General features: G+C 47.3%; 2 protein-coding genes and 1 long non-coding RNA gene across 5 annotated transcripts in view; 1 reads left to right on the forward strand and 2 right to left on the reverse strand.

Annotated features, from left to right (window-relative positions):
- The window catches only part of LOC105284340 (tudor domain-containing protein 1), a 162,438-nt gene that overhangs the window by 113,395 nt on the left and 29,348 nt on the right, over nucleotides 1-19,695 (forward strand). The gene's annotated exons all lie outside the window — the stretch shown is intronic.
- LOC105282193 overlaps nucleotides 1-19,695 on the reverse strand; it is a 61,191-nt gene that overhangs the window by 21,325 nt on the left and 20,171 nt on the right. The window lies entirely within an intron of this gene.
- Nucleotides 3,598-12,585, reverse strand: LOC105284316. The gene is made up of 2 exons (XR_894855.3): nucleotides 4,986-12,585; nucleotides 3,598-4,893 (listed from the first exon to the last, which is right to left on the reverse strand). It is a non-coding gene; the product is annotated as an uncharacterized LOC105284316 (long non-coding RNA).

Raw genomic sequence — 19,695 nt, forward strand, 5'->3', positions numbered from 1 at the left:
GCTGTTAATACGAGAAGTTGCCGGTTACCGAAAGAGAGAGCCGACGAGTGTCGCACGCTTCCGCCAAGATAATTAAAAAGATATTTGATATCAGTAATCGCGCGGTGTGCGAAACCTTAGAGCGGAGAGCGTATTATTATACATATTTACGCGGATGATAGTGCGATGCGCGCGCGTTATTCCGGTTTATGAAAGCCGGCTTGATCCCGTGTTTATCCTATTTGATGCCGACTGCCGCGTCCGTGCCGGAGAAGCTAATTAATGGCTCATCGATTAGACGAACTTTATGCGTCAAAACGCTGCGGATTAATTCACGCGGGGATGGTGCATCCGCACGCGGGATTTGCGATCGGTCAGATCGTCGGCACGTCGTCATCGCGCCCGCTGTGTCGCTGCCTTTTTTCCCTTCCTCGCGCGTGAAACGTGATTTTAATGTTGCACAGGAATCGTGACAGAACGCGTTCGCTAGACTACACCATTAAATATCCCGCGATATCTCTGCACGCGGATTCGAACGTTATTTAACGCGCTCCGACGTGCGCGTAATAAAATATTCCCGGTTTTTCGAGGTGACGTCCATGGCCGTTTATATCGCCGCGCGAGAATAATCGTTATGGTCGCGGAAATTTACGCGCCGCGAACGACAGCGCGTTCCTTATCGTGCCGGTTGTTTGCCGAAAGCACTGGAGTACGGGTGGAGTAACGTTATTCAGCTATTTTTTTCCGTTTTCATCGGTCACTGCTCGTTCGATATCCTTTATTGTGAGATCCCTGAAATAAATATCTATCACTGTATCTATATCGAGAATCATTTCGCCTTTGAGAGAACGAAGCAGTTATCGTTACTTCTTCAACTAGTTTTACAATTGCGTCCATATCGCCCGTAGTTTTATTTCGTCGCGTATTTACGTTATGCCGCTAGCGCGAAAGGGGGATCGTGTTCCGGTGCATAATAAATATTGTCTATCCATCCGTCTCCCTCCGTTTTCCATTAAAGGAGCAGAAAGGAACGCGGAGGAAAAAGAGTCGCGCGACGCAACTATTTTCTGCGTTTCGCGACGCGCAAATATCCCAGGGAAACGGCGCTTTAATATCACACTGCCGCATGAAAATTCGCTAACGGACGGGAGAGTAGCAGGAAAACGTGCAGGGAGAAAGAGAGACAGAAAAAAAGAGGCAGACAGAGAGAAAGACCCGAGGTTAGACAGATTGAACGATGGGAACTGCGAGAGGGTTGGCGACAAGAATGGAGTGGGTGGGCGGTAGGACGAAATAATAGAAAGAGAAAAAGAGAAAGACAGAGAGAGAGAGAGAGAAAAAAAGGAGCCAGATATGATCGCGCTCTCCCGCACGTTCGGGTGTGTTCCGTGGGAAAGTGCCGGCCGTATACATTGTATCGTACCGCGGGCAGCAAACGGAAAAAGTGCCGATGTACAAATACGATCTCGCTAATTCGTATTTATCCGCGCGTGACGCCGATTATGCACGCGCGTGCATCGAGTCGCGGCGGGTAGGCTCTGCCGGGCCGGCCGGCGCTGGTCCAACGAGTGCAAGCGAGTGCACGCGGTGCGATGCGGCGGAATGCGTGCCTATTAACCGAACACTGTATTTCCTTGCATGGGATACGAGCACAAAGCCGTGCGCCAAATGCACTTGAAGCTCGAATTATGCACTCGCGGCCGTCTTGAGTTACTCAGTTCCTCTGATCTGACGAGATCTCTCGTCGGTTTTCGTGCGGTTCCTGTAACGACGAGACGGTATTGGATCTCGAACGACTCCGGTCTCTTCGCGAAGACGCGATGGAACTCGCAATTTTCCTCCCGTCATTGGTTTTCCCCCGGAGTCATCGTCCGAACGCATCCGGAAAATCTGTCGGGAAAGCAACGCACGCGAGGGGAGAGCGACACGCCTGAGTAAATTGATTTTTATTTTTCTTCTTTTTGTTTTTAATTTGCACGACGTTTGAAGTATTTTTTTTCAAATTTATGATACGACGCTGCGTCGCGTTTCCCTGATATCGGACGGGAATTGGTATATGCGCGCGCGATAAAATATATCCGCACGTCCGGTGCAAGTATGTGGGACCGCGGGATCAAATAACATTCGTTATATTAAATGCCACGGACAAACAGGTGTAATTATTCGGCCGGTCTGGTCGAATGTCGAATAATTATTAAATGCTCGATGCGCGTACCGGCGGCAAAAGTAGGTATTAAGCGTACTCGACCCGAACTAAATTATCGCGACGGGGTGTGTAATAACGCATGGATGGACGCTGCGAATCGATTCGCCAGCCTGCCCCGGGGCCAACGCGGGGATGAATTAAAAAAAAAGAGAGAAAGAGAGTTTCTATTTCCGAAAGACAAATCGGGATATGATGCTGCGCCGCCGCGACCCGGGCCAGCTGTCTGCTTGTGATAATTAACTATCGATCGACCGCTTCTCCATTAGTTGCTGCATTTTCGGTGGCCTAATTACTCCCTTGTCGTTCTCTCGCGCTGGAGGAGTCGAGCTGCGATCGATGTGGTGAAAAATCCGGGGTTACGAGTCGAGAGTCGCGGTGCCGTTCGTAATCCTGGAAATTTTGGAGCTTACGCTTGTTCGGGTTTCCCGTAATTCCCCGAGAATCCCCGTGAACAGTAGGAAAAATTGTGAAAACCTGCTGAAATTCGCCGTCACGATTAGCATAATTGAGAGAAAGAACTATACATAATTTACTTCTTCATAATCATAGCTAAGATTTTAATTTGCTCACGCCAGGAAAAAGAGGAGTCTGCAAATTCAGAGTATATAAAAGGCTTGGATGAAACTTATCTGATGCTCAATAATCTGTCGGATTCGTTGAAGAAAAACATGAAGCAACCTTGATGAAGAGAAGCAAGACAAATAACAAAAGTCGTTTACTTTTCTTACAAACACACTGAACAATCAGAAATTTATTCTATGTAGAATAAATATAATACGTAACCGTTACATAAAGTCATTCAAAATCGATATAAAGGTTGATCAGATGCGCTTGATGGTAGAGTCGCGAATTTGAATTTGATCGAAAATCTGGCTGAATAGAGTAATAAAACACAAAGTTACGGAACAAAGTCGGCCGTGAGAAAATCGTACTAGTTTGAGAAAATTCGTAGCAAGAATTGCCTCATCGATCACTTAGCAACTCACGAATGAACGCTTGATCTTCATGATGTGCGGAAAATCGATTAAGAGAGAACTCGTGAGAATCGGGGAAAATGACGGATCTTCGTAATACGCGGAAGATCCATTGAGAGAGAACCCGTAAGACTTGAGTAACCGAGTGATCTTCATGATATGCGGAAGATCCACAGAGAGAGGATTCAGAAGAATGGAATAAAGGAATGATCTTTGTGATACGCGGAGAGTGATCGAGAGAAAAACTCGCGAGCATCAGACATACGACTGATCTTCGTGAAGCACGGAAGATCTCTCTCTCTCTCTCTCTCTCTCTCTCTGAGAGGGAGAGAGAGAGAGAGAAGTTGTGTATATTATAATTATTAATTTTATTATATAAAGATCCTCAGTCAATTCTATTGTATGTTAATCTTATTTTGTTTTTATTAATCTTTGTACTTAAGGGATTTTTATCCTAGTGCAATAAAGACTCCTCTACTCTACTCTACTCTCTCTTCTGTAATTTTTCTGCATCTTGAACGTCCATTGATAATTTTGTATTTAACAGTGAATCAAAGGTTTATCCACTCGTCGTTACGTTTGTAATCATACAGGCGCCCAAAATCAAGAAGAATCGTAATCGTAAAGCACGCAGTCGCTACTTTCGGTCGTGCACGGGGGAAGAAAGCCAGGGGTGAAACCGCAGGCGTGATAACACCGGGAATAAATCGCGGTAAATATGATACCGTCGGTAAACAGTAAGCGACGGTAAACCGGCGAAGGAAATACGAGAAGGCTCGAGCGCAGGAGGGTGAGAAGGGAAGGAGGTGGGTGAAAAGGGGCAGTAAGTAACGCTCGTTTAACCGATAGCCATGCTACCGCCGTGCTCGTCCGCCCTTTCGAGTCTCTCTTTAAATATCCTCAAAGTGTAGCAAGCTCGCGTCGACCCGGACGATGGTGTTCAACATGCACGCTGTGAAATCTCGTACTCCCTCCCTCTCGGCCCCTCCAAACCTAACCGAGAAGATGATCCCGCCGTGTATCGGCGTTCGTGTTCAACTTCGCCGCTGACTCTGCTGAAAGATGTCACCCCGGAAACGAGACACCGTCGAAGGTGGAGCCGTTTTCCCGGTGTGCGAAGAAATTCACGGGACGGTCGACGGGGCAACGAGCTCGCGAGAGGTGGTGGCTGGATGGGTCTCTTCCTTTCTCTCTCTTTATCTCTTCCTCTGTCTCTTTGTCTCTATTTCTCTTCATCTTTCTGCTTCTTCCTCACTCTCTTTCTCTTCATCTCCCTTTTTCTCTCCCGTTAGCTGACGAAGGGGTGCAAGCGAGTTGGAGCGAGAACGTGCAGCCGGGCCGGCGAAGGATGAAGCAGAGAGAATAAAAGCAGGGTAGAGCGGGTGAACGGGGTGCGAGCGCGAACGAGATCGTCGCGCGGTGTTTACGACGGCGAGGAAGAGGTACCTTTTCGTCATGGTCGTTTAGGAGGAGGGCCTTTTAACGGCGCAAAGAACGATCCCGCCGCCTTTGTGCTCCCTCGCCTGATCCACCAGCCATCGGAGCCATTTAACTGTGTGCGCCTGTGCAACGTGCGCCCCATCGCGCCCGACCACCCTCTTCCTTCTTTGACTGCCCCCTCCGTGGACCTGACCCTTGCGCATCTCCCGTGTCTCTTCAGGCTTGCGACGCTCTCGGTATGTCCCGCGTTCCCGGAAAGATACACTCGAGCAAGCTCCACTTGTTGTTCGTTGGCTGTACAAGCATTTGGTATTTGTAATTTTCTAATTGTCACATCAATCATTTCTGTGATCGTTAACGAATGTCCATGCGTCTACCGTGCGTACCTTCGACTTTACAAAGCAACTATCTCGCATATTGCGCGTCGCGCTCGGAGTTAACGCGACCCAACCACCTGGAGATGCCTCCTTGATCGCATTCTTTTTCCCTTGTGCCGCGGCACGTTTGCTTTTTACACGCTCCTCGCTGTTTGCATGCACGCGTACGCAACATCGCGAGTTCTACCATCAAAGGGGAAGTAATTACGCAGGTATCCGTTGTACTAACATCCCTGCGTATTCTCTATCTCCCCCGCTGACCTCCCCCGCGCAGTCTACGGAGGCACGGCAGTCCAGGGCAGTACTGCGCGCGATCGAAGTTACGATTCTCGCGTTCACGATGAAATTTCAGACCGAGCGGCTGGTGGGGTCGACGCACAGAAGGAGAAAGGCAGGAAGGGGGAGGGTGAGTCGTGCGGGGGTTGGAAACGTAGACGGTACGAGCGGGCGATGCTTCGGGGCTAAACACACCGGTAGAGCAACCGGGGTGGGTGGGTAGGTAGGCGAGCAGCGCGGAAAGAGGTGGAGCCGCGGAAACGAGGGGGTTGACGGTGAGGAGAAGGGGGCTTCGTTAAATAATTAATCGATCCGAAACCCCGCGCGCGCCCGACTGTCGGGGATTCCTTCCTCTTCCTAGTTCCGCACAAACGATACGTTTTCTGAGGTTTTCCGGCCGAGCACAACGGCGGCCGCTAATGTGAGGGGGGTGGCTTTTGTGCGTTCAAATACACCGAATCTGTTTTTCCCGGTGGAGACACGATGAATGAACAGCCACCGAAAGACACCTGAGAGAACATCGGGTTTCCGGGGTCGCGAGTTTTAAATGTTTTGCGTCTTTGGTTCTTCATGGTGAAACGCCGAGGCTCCCACGAATGCTTCGAGCATAGCCGGAGGCTTTTAATTTTAAAAAATTGTTTTCGCGTAATTACAACCCCATCGCGTGTCGGATCTTTATCTTAAAATTATGGTTGAACTCTCGAGGCCTCTCGCATTTTTCGATCGTTATAATTCCTAGATCTTTCCGATTCTTTTCGCTCTCGTATTACGTAAAACGTTATGCCACTCGGAGTTCAGCTCGAAGCCAGCCGACAGCTCACGGTGCACAATAAATCATAATGTGCGTATTAATTATTAAATGCGTAAAATGATGTCTATGAACACGGCGGCGGCGGCAAGAGGAAAAAGGGTCGCTTAACCGCCGTGGCACCGCGCGCGCGGTAGCGATCTGATATTAATGGCTTCCATATTTTAAACTCATTAATCTTGCTAAAATAAAATTGCCGGTAGCATAATATGACCGAACCGCATTAACTGCATGCACAAGCGTATTCGTGAATAACGCAGTAGGCACGTTTCGCGGTTTACGTCGACGTTTCATTGCGCTCTCTAGGAGTTATTATAATATTTTAATTTTTAATCGCTCTTGTGTATTATGCGCCATATAATTAATCGTCTGCCGGCATGAATAAATGAGCGTGCACTGCATCTGTAAGCCGAGCGAGTGCTGCACCTCGCATGCGCCGCCCACTGTAAGCTTTTTCGAATTCACCGACAGGTATTGTCCTTTTACGGTATTCCTCCTTCAGTTTAGGAAAGTGCGAATGTATGCGAAACGCCGACGCGTTGGTCGTGCACGGTTGCAGTTGCCATCTCGCAGTAATACTTTACGTCCCGTATAGATGCATACATATGCGCTGCGCATTATCTGGATAATCGCCAGTGTGCTGCATCCCTTGTATCATATTAATACCAAGAGATATGAGCTTGCACGATCCCCCTCTTTCCTTTTCTCTGAAAAATCCTAGCTGGTATCTCCTATAAGGAATATAAATTGCGCGCGTTTACTTGGATTAATAGCTTGAATTAATATAGCATTTAATTTGAAAAATTGAAAACCGAACTTTTTGATTGATCCAATATTTTATATACTGTAATACGATAATTATTGGATTTAAAGACCGCAAATGAATTTATTTATACATGGCGCAATATGCTGTATACAATATTATTTATATTCCAACTATCCTACAGAAATATAGCATATAAAATAAACGAGATGCATTTCATAGTATTTTATGATTATTGCGATAGTTTAGATGTAAAATTTAACTCGTAGTTTTTCGTGTTGAACAAACTGATAGCGCTTTTACCGAATTTCTGAAATAACATTTCTATTCAAATAATGGTTGTTACGTGAGAGATCAATTTCAAATTTTTTGCCGAGAATATCTCGGCTTTCAGTGTTATAAATTTTAGAAACGGGCACGTAGACGCGTATAAAACCGGTGGAAACGTATGTGTCGGTTAAACATGACAAGGTGGATACCCTGTCGAACGCAGCAGAGCTTCGAAAGTTTCGTTAATTATTCGCGAAGAAAAGAGTGACGCGCGTCCTGACGAATTTGCGCGCGGAGCGTGGATGCGCCACTTTTCACGGGGAAAAAGTTTCCCCGGCGCCGCCATAATTAGTGAAATTTCCGCCAGGAAAATAGCGGACCTTATTATAACGCGGTTGTTTGAACAAATTCGCACGTATGCCCGTCGGCTAACAAAGACGTCGTCTACCTTTTCAGAGAACTTTGAAAAACGTCTCCTTTTTATGCGTTATTTTATGCGTTATGATTGGAGTTATTATCGGTGCATTTAATAAAATCGCAAATAAATTAATATACATTCTTTTAAATTTCAAAATTGCCGAAAAAAGTATTATAGAATATTATGCGGAACTAATTTACAATCTTTTGACTCGCTTTGTTTTAATCTCAAAGGTAACTACATTCTCTTATAAATTGTACGCAAATTTTCACGACATTATTAGTGAAGAGTTCTTTATAAACCCATCTAATTTCTCGAGAGAGAAATAACGTGATGAGCCTGTAAAAGTCCAATTTCATTTTCCGTCAGACAGTTGGAATCCGAGGAATAGTCGCCAGAATCGACTTTCGCTTGATGTCTCTAAACGATATCGCAAAGCGGAGCAACAAATTCTAATAAATATAAAACAGCTTGTTACAACGTGCGATTGTACCGTATTGCAGCACGACTACACGTGCGTGAGAGAGAAAACGAGAAAGGGATAGCTAGTGCAATGAGCTAAGTTAAAACTGGCGGAAGTTAGCCTGCGTGCGAGCTTTTAATTTAAAATCCGATTCACCCTTTAGACCGATTCGTCCGCCGTTACTCCACGCCGCACGCTTAATTTGTGGTTCCCATGGAGATGCAACGACTCCGTGAGTGCATGCGACGCGCGCGCGAGCGGAATGGGAGATAATAAAAAGAGAGAATAAGCCGTTTGATGTAGAAATCAATAAAGCCGAATTTGTAAAAAAAAAAAGAGGAAAAGAGACGTGACACGCTCACATACTGCGCGCACGCGCGCGAGTGTTTCGCGTCTGGCGGAAGCGTCAAGCGAAAAAATAAATGAGATGAAGAGTGCCAACGTCGGGGCTTGATTTACATTGACAGTGATGAGTTATAACATACGAAGCCGCATGCGAGCGTATGCATGAGCATTTTGCACAAAACCTCGGCAGTGCCGATAGATCCTTATTTTCTTTTTAGCGATTTCTCTACGCGCCCAACCTATTTTCCATCGCTTACGCGACGTATAACGCGATCTCATTGTTAAGCAAATTTCCGGCTGGTCGAGATTGATTGATCGGACTGTGAATGTACAAGAATGCTCTGAGAGAGAATACACTGCACGGATCCACCGCATTCAAGATCGGTTCGCGTCAGATTCGATGAATTTGCGGCGATTTTGCGAGGACTCGCAGTATCTTGAATCGTGATAATTAAGTTTGTAAGTGTAAGAGGCTGGAAGACGCAAGCTTTACGCGACAGCAAAGTCTCATTAATGTTGTCCGCTTGTTTAGGACGCCCTGTGGAAGCTTGTGCAAGCGTCGCCGACTATTACATGCCGATAAAAATCCTATTATGCCTGTTACGTAAAGGCGATTACATTTCAATACAGCAGGCAGGCAGATAGGCAGCGACCGAAACCTTTTTATAATGACGGGCATCCTCCGGGCGAACTGCGGGAGAATCGTACGGGCTTTCCGTTTCGCAAGAGTACCGCCGCACGATTCGTTACGAGTGGCATCGTTAAAAACACGAAGGCTTAAGCACGACATCCTCTCGAGTGTCACGCCCATGGGCGGACGTGCCACGAATCTTTCGTACTTGTGACGGCTACAGGTAGTAGACAGCAAATCTGAATGGAAAGAGCATTAATTAAATCTTGATCGCCATTTTCGTTGTGCTTATAGGGACACGAAAGGACTTGTAGTGTCATTGATATCTTCATTGAACTTCTTGAATATTATAAATGTCTCTAATTATCACTTAAGTATATCAGAAAGCTTTAAGTCTAATTCACTCTTCAAGAGCTATCTGGAGACATCATTAACGCATATACATATATATAGGAGAGAGAACTTGCAACATGCATATTATCTGATACACGGACATTCTTGTTGCATATGCTGCATGATGAAGATTACTTAACTCGAATCAACTCCGTAGAGTCAGCAACGTGATGCAAAAAATGCATGATGGGCTCAGACAGTCTTGCTTTCGCCGTTTAGAGACATCGATTAGAAATGCCGTTAGTCTCTTCACGTACTCGTCACGGGGACGATTGCGTGAGTCTTCGATTTCGATCTACGGCATTGCGTCTGACCTCGCGCTTAATCACGAGCGCGACGGACGAGGAATATTCGCCAAGTGAATTATTTTGCGAAGTTCTGGAAGCAGCACCCGGTGCTCCTCGATCTCTCATCGGTCGATCTTTCCGGCGGATTCTCGCGATCAGCGTTCCAACGATCACTGGTATGACTCGGCACGTTGGACCATTAATTCCGAGTTGCGTCACTCCTCTGAAATGTGCCTTGCATATGAGGGACGAGGAAGAGCGGAACAAAAATGAGCGGCGTCGTCCTTGCTGCTCTCCGGCTACCTTGGACACCGCGAGAACGACGAAGCGACGAAGATTTATCCTCGGGTAATCGCCCAGGGTGTATCTGTGCAGTCGACCCGTGATTGATGTTCACGCGTTCCGCAACGCGATCGTCGTGTGTAACGAGTCCGCGCTTTGGCGAACGACGTGTCGATGTCCAAGTCTTTTTTGCGACAGATCCAAAGCCTCTCTTCTCTTCCTCTTGTTCGTATTTCTTGGTGAAAACAAAAAATTGATTCGTAGCGTTACGCAATATTGCTCTCTTGTGAGATCGACTGGCAGGAGCGAGCGAGCTGACGATCATTTATCTGTTACGAGTCTTGTGCTAACCGAGAAAGTGTATTATCTTAACTGTATATTGATTATCTCGTTCTATCTCGTTCTGTTTCTCGTTATGTCGATTTAATGGCTGTTTAATTTTCTCTTTTCACGTAATGAAACCGTACGGCTGCGATTCTTGTATCGTGTTCTCTTCAGGATTTCGGTAAGTTGTAGTTTGAGTATTTAGTGAATTGTAGCTGTGGGCCTGGATTTGTACAAGAGATTTCTCAGCGGAATGCAACATTTCTCTGCTTTGGAGAAATTACTTCTCCAAGTGAAGCACTGCGGAGCTCTTTAATCGCGAACTATATTCGCGTTTACTATGCGCAACGGGTTTCCGCGGAACCTCCAGATCATGGATTCACCCAGAACCCTGGGAGAATCGCGCGTAAGCTCGCGTGAATACGGAGCACTTATTCGTCCTGGCGGTTTCCTCCTTGCGTGCCTCAGAGAGGAGTTTAAGGATCAAACACTCGCACGATACACGGGGAACCGATACCTCAATGCCATGTTATAGATACGACGGAGCACCGAATCCAGATATTATCGGCTCTTTCGTTGTGTACTTTCGCTGTGTCACGAGCTTGCGTTCTGAAATGCCGTATCTTCCCTCGATACTCCTCCGAGACGCATGGCCGTAAACTTACTTTAGGTAAACTTTGCTTCGACGTAGGAGCGCGCGACGGAGAAAAATTGCTACCGGTGGGTCTCTTCGATCGTGAATCGGCCATGTCATGAAAGGGGAAGATTCGCGCGTCGTCGACCAGCGATGGTTTTCGTCCATTTGACTTGTTGGTTCTCCATAGCCTCGGGAGATTTAGTGTCTCCACGTGTTCACGCGAGGATACGGGGAACGATGGTAGCACGACGCGACGTAACGTGGTCTTCTGATGGGAACAACCCTAGGCAACGCACCGTGGCATAGGAAAACAGTAATCATGGGGCAACTTGTAGCAAGTGAGAATTCGGGATTCAAAGGGAGGGAGAAAGAGGGAGGTGTTGGATCGAGTTGGTAATGTAATACGAGCCGCAATGCATACAAATGTCATTCTCATCTCTCGAGGTGCCACTCTGCTTCGCTCTTTCCTTCCTTGTTTCCTTCCTATCTTCCCTTCTCTTTCCTTCCTTGTTTCCTCGTTCTTAGCGCTCCAAGTTACACTTTCTTTCATTACATGTTCCTTGTTCATGCCTTATTGGCTACACGAACAGTTCGCGTGCGCGCGTATCGAATCCGGTAACAACGAGATCTAATATCGACTAGTGAACGATGCACTTGCACCTGCCGCGACGGCAGCAACGACGACAACAACAATAACCGGAGGTAACGTCGATAGAGAGAGACGCATGCCGATTGTCTTCGCCTTGTGGGAGTAATCGAAGATCGCCGTTACCGCGGAATCGAAACCGGCGAATTTTCCGTCTGGCGACAGTCAGCAAGCTGCGAGCGAAGTTCGCGCGATATAGAGAATCCGGCACGTATCCCCGAAATGAGAACGGGTTCCTCCGGACAAAGAATACGCCACGACGAAGCAAGCGTCCCGCCACGGGCGAAACGGTGCCATTTCCCGAGCGGGAAAACGCTCCGCTCGCCTGGTCCGCCGCTGGATAATGAAACTCGCGAAGACTCGCTGTAAGAGATCTCGGAGCCGCTTTTGTCGAGCGATACGTGCCGCGACAATCGTGTTCTTATTTAGCCGACGGTGCGCAAGATTCGTCCGCATTCCGCGTTATTAAATCAGCCCACTTTCGTCTCGTACGCGACCGATGATAAATTTCTAAAGACCACTCGTAAAACCGTATAAAGAGGCTGTCATGTTCCCTTATAGCCCGCGCTGTTTTGTATAATGTACTTTGCTCGGTGTTATTAAGTACATGATGCAGCGTGGCTTGCACGCGTAATGAGTGTCATAAAAGAAACAATGCGGCCAGACGACGCGCGACGCATCGAATGCAGTGCCGCGCGCGAAAGTTGCATTAAAGGCCCGTCTACAGAGGCCGTAACGCCAGATGCCAGATGCAGCTCGTAGACGCAAACGCAGCACAGAGAAAACGCGTTCAGAGGCTTAATTTTAAATAATCCTCAATAATATAATTCTCAATAATATTATATTATTAATAACTATATTTTTATATAAAACATATCAAATATCATTATAAATATTATACGGCCGATTAGCGAATGCGTGCACGCTGCGTGCCGTGAAACGGTAAAAAAAAGTATGAAAATCAGTTTCAAACATATGGAGACCTAACTTCACGCAACCTACCATTTTCGAAAAACATACAACCCTAAAAAACCTTTTTAAAAAAATATATATATACGCCAAATACATAAAAACTCCCAACTTGTCAAAACTCAAAACTAAATATGAAATCAATAATTAACTAGCCAAGTATCTAGAAGCAGTTTGAGTATTTTACCCAAACGTTTTCCATGCGTACTCTCTTATCGCATGACGACATTGAAGTACTTGGCGTGCCCGAATCACATTAAAACGTCCTGTCTACCTATAAGAGACACAAAATCATTTGCGAGTCATTATTGAAAATCATGAAGATACAAGATACAATACAAATCAAGATATTGTACAAATTTACAAGATTTACAAAATTTACAAGAATACATGACCACTGCGATCCGGGTATTTCTTAACACACTCATTAGAACTGAATTATTGTGTATAATATCATTTTCGTAATTAACATATCGTTTTTGATAATTAATAATGAAAATTTTTTATCTTTTCCATATTTCTTTCACTTTCGTTTTAATCAGTTGACGCCGTTTTTTCTGCTACCTTGACACTTGAAGCTGAAATCATTTGACTTCTTTTCTCTGACGCTAGCGTCAAGTGATGTCACGTGACGACGCTCGACGCTGCTTTTCAGCGTCTCATGAATTAGCACCTTTACGCCGTCGCCGTTCGGCGACGCTGGCGCGGCGCGTCTCTTTATAGTGAGTACCCGGCTTTACGCCGTCGCCGTCGCCGTCCGGCGACGTGAACCTATCGTACGTATGTGAACGCGCCTTTAGGGACAAACTCGCTTTGCTTGTGTGCGTGCGAGCGTACGTACGTGAGTCTGAACCTGAATCTGGAGAAGAATGAAACGTCACAAGTGTTGCATACGATTACGGTATCTGAGGATGGAGTGCACCAATTTTTTTCGAAGTGGTCGCAATCGAAAGCTTGCATCCACATTATGTCATAAAAGTATCATTAGATTTTTCAGTACGTCTTTAGTTCCTGAGATATTGTAATCAAAAGTTTATTTGACATGAATTTAACGTAAAATTCCGGATAAGCTACTTGGTAGCGCGCGACGTCTATGCAGTGGCTCTCATTGCTCGGAATCTTGTTCTTTATGTACTTGGGCGTTGCGACGCTACCGCGTCGCTTGATGATATAATGACATATATGGTAATGATATTTGATATGTTTTATGTAAAAATATAGTCATTAATAATATAATATTATTGAGAATTATTGATAATTATAATATTATTGAGGATTATTTAAAATTAAGCCTCTGAACGCGTTTTCTCTGTGCTGCGTTTGCGTCTGCGAGCTGCGTCTGGCGTCTGGCGTTGCGGCCTATGTAGACGGGCCTTTAGCGAAGCGCGCGTGCCCCGCCGCGAAAAACAGAGAGAGAGAAAAAGAAAAAAGAGAGGCGAAGCCACCTGCAGCCAAATGGGATTGCATCGTGGTATTCAAAGGCAGCTTGTCACGCGGTAACGAGGTGTAATGGAAATCTCTGTTTTTCGTTTTCGTCGTGGTGTGTTGCCTCGTCGTGTGCTCGTGGAAAGCTCTTCCCTCTTCCCTGGAAAAAGTACAAACTCCAACCGGATTTATTCCGGCGATACACATATTCGCGGCACGATGCGTATGCATTCAGTATCTACTTTCGCATTGAATCAATTTCCATGTTATTACACGTCAAAAAGTATTTCATTCCTGAGAGTTCTCCAGAAGTAACACGGTTTTTTTCTTTGCGACAAAACGCGTGCTTCGTTCCGGAAACTTTGCCTGCTAATTCCATGCTTGCGCGAACACACATATTTCGGTTCGACTCGTATTCGCGATTTCCTGAGCGTGTGCGCGAACCAGCAAGTTATTTCTCCCCCCTCCAAGAACCACCGTTGTAAGCCCGTTTCGGCAACAGTCGTTCCAAACCTAACTTGCTAACCGCGCTATTTTCGGGGCTAAATGGCACGAGGGAAATAGAGGCACCGACAGTACGGGGGATAGCTCCTCGCCGTTTAGTCTTATCCCCGGTAGAGTCTCGACATATGCGTTACCCCTGTGCTTACGTGATAGCTTGAAACACCAAGCCAACTGGCATCCTGCGCAAGCGACGTCGTTCAACGGCCAAGTGATAACGAGATTCCTACATAGAAACATATTTCTACACGGAGAGAGAAATTGACAGCGCGAATCATCATCTGAACGACCGCGAAGCTAAGGACGGCAATTTGCACGTTGCTCGGCAGAGCAAGTGCTCGTAGAAATCTACAAACGGAACTCGGAGACACGGTGTTGATCATCGTAATGTGTGCTGTTCCCCTCGGCTCCCTTGGAAAGTGTCAACGCGAGAGATTCCCGCTGTTCTCCGGACGGATCTACGATTGCGAGTGCACGTGCGTGAGAGACAGATGAGCCGGTTTGTTGACAGACCCGCACGGCTAAAACCTTACGTAAACGCGCGAGCGTTACGTAATCCGGCGGTAGTCCACGTTGGAGTCGGTGCCGGCGCGGTGAAAGATCCGCGCCGACGATCTCGCGAGAGTGCGGATGCAGTCTCGCTCTTTCTTCAATGAACATTCCTCCATTCCCCATCCGTTAAAATCCGACTCCTGCCGTCTCGCGCCGTATCGCCGAATCCGCTCCGTGATTTACGCGCCGCTAGGAGCTTCCTGCCGCCACGACACTGCTCGTCCATGGGATCGCGATGGCATGCCTCGGTGCAATTCCGACTTCCGTGCAGTTATTCATCGCGCGTTAATAAGGGACTTTAAGCGCTAACCGTGCGTTGTTTATAATCTGTACTCGCTAGCGTTCGGCGAGCGGAATGAAAGGTTAAACCGTTCACACGCGTAAATCCAGCGTACATGGGATATTTGACGGCGAAACACGTGCCTGTCTCGCGGAAATTCATCGGCAATCGAGCGGTATCGAAAACGTATCCGGCGAGAGCGGAGGAGGGGTGAACGCGACCGCGACCCTTGGCGCGGGGTGATGTACGTGTGTCGATACCATTGTATCGCGTCCGTTTTACGGCTTCATTTCTCCATCGCGGTTTTTACAATTTCTTATCACCTGATCTTTCTTTCCCTTGCGTAACAGTACCGCGTTCACGTGGCGGCACGTGCAGCAAACAGGAAGAAGGATCAGGGAGGGTCAGGGGCCAAAAAGGCTCCTCCGCCTCTCGCAGGACTCTCGAGGATCTTCCTTACTGCGTGAGATTTCCTGAATCGCTGCGTGAGAGAGTCGCCACGTAAGCGAAATGGTACACATGAGCCCGCTTTCTGCGAGATCCGCGGGGCATGGAAACCATAGTGAAAAGGATCGTGAGAGGTAACGAGAGAGGGAGAGAAAGAGAGTGAAAGATGCAGAAAGAGAGAGCCTCATCGCATCGAGGTCGCGACTTCATTTGGTTGCAAGGGCGCGGCGAGGTCCTTCTTTTCCTTCGCTCGACGCGTGCATAATGCAGTCGCGCGTTTGCGTCGCCAGCCAAGCGGTCGACATGCTTATTACGGCGTATATGCATAACAAAGAAAAACTTGGGTTGTACACCGCCGACACGCGTGTGTCGTTTGCCGAATCACGTACATGCACGTCCCTCCAAACGATGCGGCACGGCGCCAGCGAAATTTTAATGCCGCGCATCTCCCCCCGCGGCTGCTAATAAACCGCCTGCCGATGATAGTCCGCGGCTTCTCGATCATGTCAGGCCCCCATGCATGCATTGTGGAATCCGCTCAAAGAATTGCACTTTTGGACGTCTCACAACCAGTCTCGCCAAGTGAGTTCTTCAAGCGGGAACGGACGGGGATGACGGCGGTTTCCGCGAGCCATAACGCGCGCGTTATCGCGCGTTTCTGGCGGATACGGTCAGTCTGCGAACGATGAGCGTTAACGAGCGTAATGGCCAGGAGTGACTTGAGCTGTATTAAGTGTACTTTCGCTTACACCGCCAATTAGAGGCTCCGTGCTGCGGGCCGGGCTATTCGGTCGAATTTAGCGGGTATTATGTAAATGTAAATAGCCGACCGAGAGAGAGTGGCAACGATAATACGAATTATCCGAACGAGAGCTGCAGGCATCGGCGGGTAATTAAGACTAGAGTTAACGCGCGTGCCGTCTTGTCGGGATTCTTTTTATGTGGCGTTTTAATTAGTCGCACAAAAGGGGCAACAACCACCGCCCCGTATTATCGACGATGGTAGGCCGCGATGCAACGAATAGCGACGGCAGGATAATTATTCGGACAACCGTGGCGACATTGTTACGTTTTGATTGCCGTATTGTTTGTTACGAGACTTTAATTGACTCGACGTGTCGATTATCCCGAGGCCGAGACGCGGATAATTTGTTCGCGGATGCCGGTCGATCGGATAACAATTTGTCGACGCGAATGGGAACTAGTTACGCGAGAGACACACACGCGAGCGTGTGGGAGAAGCGTGCATTCATTAAATTCCGAACAGTGGTGTCGAGGTGACGGCGTTATTCGTCCGCGTGGAGATTTGCGCCAGGTACACACCCTCAAACACCACGCCTTGCTTTGACAGGCAACGTTTCACGAGCTCGGTGCAATAATTTCTTTCCACCAACGAGTTAAATTTATCTCTGCAGCAGAATATCATTCTTTGAAGTATAATACGTACACCTGTGCGGGATCGAGAGGAAGCCAAGGTTTTCGCTGTCTTAAAAAATAAAAAGTGGCGGTAAACGGTGAATTCCCATGACTGCCGTTTTATCCTCGGACATTCACGGTTTTCATTCCCGCGCGCACTTTTCGCACACCCGTTATGCACACAATCGACGTCGGTCGACCGCGAGTTTTCCTAATCTCTCGCAGCCACGAAGGAAACGACGTAAGTTCGTGGAAGTCGTAAGAATCGCGGGATGATATAAGACTCGGAACGCCCCGGCCCCCTCCGCGCGGCACGTAGCCGGCCTTTAATGACTTTCTGGGCTAAAAAGGAGACTTCGAAGTCATTGCACGGCACGACGTGGAACGACGTGCATGCAGGTCGACACTGCATAACGGTCGAGCGTTGCCGGACATTTCGCGCTCGAGACTGCAATTCCCTGCGAGTCTCGCGATTCTGCGAGCTACATAATTGCCGTCCGTTTGCAGTAAAGGTGTCGATTCCCGATGGCTTATCGAGGCGCGGATTTCTCAGACACGATCGTGATCTGAAATAATAGCGCCTTCATCGACGGCAATTTAGAAGCGGTGCCAACGCGCGAGAAGTTTCTTCCATTACGCCGGGTTTGCGTTACGTTGGGTAGGCAGATGGTACCTTAATTAGAATCTGATTTGGCTTCCGAGCTGGAGCCGCGTGTTTTGTCACTTTGGAACCAAAGTGACAAAAAACGCGGCTCCAACCTGGAAGCCAAATCAGATTGTAATGGTCAACAGCACGAGGCTTCAAATTTTTGGTAATACTGCAATGCCACACAGAAAAAGAAAAATCTCAGATTTTGCTTTCAATGTCTTTCACGACATGAATCTATTAATCTGTGATCCTGATCGCGACATGAAAGACGTTTTATGCAAGCAAATAATAAAATATCTAGGTTTCATCCATTCACTTTCATTAATTCATGCGTTACGACGGACGGACGTAGATCGAGGCGTAATCACCGGTAGCAATAAGATTTTGCGTCGTCCGGCAGAGGAACGAAGAGCGATTAGTTATTTTGTCGCATAAGTGATAAATTGCCGGGGTTTTTAGCCGGACGTCTACGTATTGGTCGAACCGTGCGCGCATCAACCCTCCCTCTTTAGAGCGGGCGCAATCACGCAGCTGATTTATGGGGATTCAGGTACGCGAACTCGCTAACAAGAACCTCCCCTGCATAAGATGCTCGATTCTTGTAATTCCGCGCTAATACCTATCTGCAATGAGAGGATATTTCTTCTACGAAACAACGAGTAATCGATAGTCTCATATTCTATTTAAGCTGTAAATTATATGGAATATTTAATTGCATACTCTGAATGAATGAATATGATCATAACGTTGAATCTATTTACACATATCCAACTATAAAATCGTTACGTATGTTGATTATTTCACGAGATCTGAGAGTCTCAAAATGTCGAGGTATTTTATAATTTATTGAACTATTCCTTATAAGCATGTCATTAGACTTTAAAATTTCCGCAACAAATTATCAAAAATAAGAAAAAGTTAATCGTCGCAGCTGGAAGTCTTTGTAACTGACGACGCAGAGAGCATAAATTCTGCCCGGCCAAGCCTTGAAATGTACACACCTGCGAGCGATTCTTAACTCTACAGCTTTCCGATATCTCTCCAGCGTTTTCGTCGTCTTCCTCGAAGACAACAAGAAGCATGACTCGTACGAGCACGTTTGCGAAGCGCGCTCGTGCTAGGAGAGAGAGAGAGAGAGAGAGAGAGAGAGAGAGAGAGAGAATGATAGTATTCTGTGCACAGCTTATGGAGCAGATTCGCCATCGAGAATCAGGCCACAAAGGAGGACCGAGAAACGGAGAGAAGGAGAACCGAGAGGCGATCGGCTCCGCGTGATGCTAATCGGATTTCGGATTCCCGCAGCGGTAATTCCCAATCTCTTTCGCGGGCGCCGCGAGTTTCGCGAAGTTTGCGCGGACGAGCATCGGGACGAGCCGCGCCGAGCGCGGCTTTCGTATTATTGTCTGTCCGATCTTCGGTTTTTGTGCGCGATGTTGCATCGCGCGTGCACAATAGTGCAGAACCGCGAGGACGCGTTCGCGGCAAGACGAAGCCGCAACCGGGACAGGATTGCGGAGAGGACGGAGAAGATGGATAGGCAGCGAGGCAAAGAGATGAGGAAGAGGGTGGCTGGCGGATGCGCGAGTGGCCGAGCAGTGGCTGCGGTGCTAATCGGATTCCCGCTGATTTCCGAATCCTCGCGAATGAAGTAGTAACGAATTTATATTGCGCGTGAGGCGCGCGTTGCGTCCCCGATTAGAGACCCTATAATAAGTCTTGCCATAAGGCGATCTGGGCAAAATCCTGCGAGAGAGAGGGATACATTGGGTGCTTTCCAATTGCTTACACATCTTAACACAAAAGCATTTTATTGGCTATATATTATCTAAAACATCTTACAAGATAATATATAGCCAATGAAATGCTTTTGTGTTAAGATGTGTAAGCAGTTGGAAAGCACCCAATGTATCCCTCTCTCTCGCAGGATTTTGCCCAGA

Source organism: Ooceraea biroi, chromosome 6 (genome assembly GCF_003672135.1).
Source record: "Ooceraea biroi isolate clonal line C1 chromosome 6, Obir_v5.4, whole genome shotgun sequence".
NCBI classification, from domain to species: Eukaryota; Metazoa; Arthropoda; class Insecta; order Hymenoptera; family Formicidae; genus Ooceraea; species Ooceraea biroi.